A 2,918-nucleotide genomic window follows, 5' to 3' on the forward strand; every position below is an offset into this window, starting at 1 on the left:
GGCGCTGGACACTAAATCCATAGCACCGCCCATTCCCTTTACCATCTTCCCGGGTATCATCCAGTTAGCCAGGTCACCATATTTGGAAACCTGCATGTTCCCAGCATTGTTAAATCGACATGGCCACTTCTAATCATTGCAAATGATTCATCACTGGAGAAATACGAGGCTCCTGGAAGACCAGTAACCCTTTCCTTGCCTGCATTGATGACATCTGCTTCATTTTTCAGTAGATATAGCTCCAAACTCAGGACGCCGTTTGTACTTTGAAGATGAACAGTCATGTTTGGATTGATAAAGTTGCTGGCTATGAGAGGGATTCCTATGCCCAGATTCGCAAACATGCCATCTTCAAATTCCAGAGCTGCCCGCTTGATGATACGTTCACCAGCTTTGCCGGATTTGGGTTTTCTGCCTTCCTCTTTCTGGATTGAAAGACGCTCAATTCTTTTCTCATATGCTTCTCCTTTTATAAGGCGATGTACATAGATCTTAGGAATATGGATGTCTTCTCAAGCAAAGGAGCCAATATCCACAATTTCTTCAAACTCTACCACTGTGGTTTCCGCAGCGTTGCACATGGGCAAATTGAAATTCCTTGCACTTTTTTTCTGAAAAATCATGTTTCCTGCTCGGTCTGCCTTCCAGGCTTTCACCAGAACAAAATCCTCGGTAATTGCTTCCTCCAAAATAAAGCGCTGACTGTTGATCTCTCTCACCTTTCTTGGCTTGCTGGCAATGGTGACACTGCCATCTTTGTTGTATTTGCTTGGTGACCCTCCTTCTTGTATCAGGGTCCCATACCCTGTGCTGGTGCAAAGTACAGGAACTCCAGCCCCACCTGCACGAATCCCCTCTGCAAGTGTGCCCTGAGGTGTCAGCTCTACTTCTAATTCACCAGCTAAGTAGTGATATTCAAATTCTGCATTTTCTCCCATGTAAGAAGAAACCATGTGCTTTATCTGCTTGGACTGAAGTAAAAGGCCCAGGCCAAAGTTGTCGACCCCTGCATTGTTGCTGATTGCAGTGAGCCCTTTTACACCTGTCTTCAGTAAAGCTCCTATGAAGTTCTCTGGGATGCCTCATAGCCCCAAACCAGCAACCAGTATGTTTGCACCCTCAGGGATGTCTTTTAGAGCCTCCTCTGGATATGAATAAAATTTAGTTTCGTGGCAATTGCTGGTTGAAAAGTAGCAAACACATCCCTTGGACCAGGCGCCCCTGGAACCACGGGCGGAGACCCAGAGCCAAAGGCCAGAGGAGAGACGTTTGAGAGCAGCCATCTTCAGGGCCCTGCTGTGAGAGGACTTTCTTTACTTTTTTTTTGTTTGATAGAAAATGGTAGTGGTTTTATTGCTCTGAATTGGATAAAAATGTTTATTAAGGTTCATATCTAAAAGTTGACAGTGATTCTCAGATTAAGTATATGGTTACATATGTCACACCCAAACATCATCTCACTCCATTTCCATATTTGTATTAGTAACTGATATTTGTAATAAACATTTCTGAACAAGTATAAAAATATTTTATTGTGATGCTTTCGTTTTGGAAAGAAAACGCTGTTTAACAAATTAATTTTTTAGCCTCAAAAGACCCCTTCTCAGTAAGTATGGATGGTGGAGCAGGGGGGGCTTCAATTCCTAACTTGGCTCTTTGAGTTGTTAGGAATGAGTTCTTGGGGCATGCACCAGACCAGGATGTAAGTCAGCACTTCACACATCCCGCTTCCTCGGTCTGTAAAGTTATGACTCTTACGATTCATTTTAACAAGGCAACATATTAACAAATTATGATAGATATCGGCTTTTCCATTTTTCTCGAGAGTATGAATCGTAAGTGAAATGAAACAGCATTTCCAGCTCACAAATGAGTCCACGGGTAATGTGAAATCTCTTAAATTGAGCTTATGATAATTAAACCGATACAATGTAGCAATCAGAAAACTATTGACAAAGTTCAACCAGGGAATTTCCGTCTCAATGTAGGCTGTACTTTAAACAACAGGACTTGAAGAAGTACAAAGGGCAGCCAGGTACCAATAAGACTGATCATGAGCCTGGGCAACAGTGTTTGTTATGTTCAGAGTAGGATGGAAAAGGGAAATACTGGACAGCCTCATTTATGTAGGACGTTATCCTAACCGCCTGTCCCAAGGTGGTAACTTCTGACCAAGGTGAGGAGGACCAGACCTAAGACCAGCACTGTGGAGGAGGAGACCCAGAAGCTCTGTGCGCTGACGTAGAATGGACGCTGGTAAGGATAGGCATCCTGTGCACCCAGACTCTGATAGATACCGAGATCTCCCAAAACATAAGCAAGGACCAAAACCCAAATTAGAATCATTGCAAGTAAATAAAATAATTTTTGACACTTAAATGGCAGTTGTGTGGTCTTGGAGAAAACCAGGTAATAATCTATACAGGCTATCAGGAAAACTGGATAATGCAAAAAGCCATAAGCAAAGGAAATAATTTGAGCCAACAGGCAGATGTGGTACCTAGTAAACCTAATGCCTAGAAGTACAAACTCCCGGAAATAGGAGCTAATGGAAATGCTCACCAAGAGAAAAAGATCAATGAATGCCAGTGAAATACAGAAATAACCCATAAAATGGTGACAGGTGCTTTTCCTTCTCATCCCTAGAGTGAGGACATTCAGTACTGTTTTCCCAAATGTAATCAAGAAGAGCAGGCTGCTGACCTTTAAGAGCTGGTTTGCTTGGTGGACCTCGAACTGAGAAGAGCAGTTCACAGAAGAAGCAAGATGGCCCCCAGGTAAGCATCCCACCTTGGGAGCTGCATGGTAATCAATGAACCGGTGCCCACGAGGACGAGTGGGGTATTCAGAAAAGTGAAATGAGTCCCGCAAAAACTTGGAGTACTTCTTCAATCTGAGAGGGGACATTGCGCGCGCAC

The 2,918-nt window shown here is 43.4% G+C and overlaps 2 pseudogenes; both read right to left on the reverse strand.

The window, feature by feature from the left end:
- LOC101656582 overlaps positions 1-1,283 on the reverse strand; it is an 8,576-nt pseudogene extending 7,293 nt beyond the window's left edge.
- Positions 1,284-1,782: 499 nt separating this feature from the next.
- LOC101656888 lies at positions 1,783-2,907 on the reverse strand (annotated as a pseudogene).
- Positions 2,908-2,918: the final 11 nt, after the last annotated feature.

Source organism: Echinops telfairi, unplaced genomic scaffold (genome assembly GCF_000313985.2).
Source record: "Echinops telfairi isolate 266 unplaced genomic scaffold, ASM31398v2 ScPeMD7_23;HRSCAF=83, whole genome shotgun sequence".
NCBI lineage: Eukaryota > Metazoa > Chordata > Mammalia > Afrosoricida > Tenrecidae > Echinops > Echinops telfairi.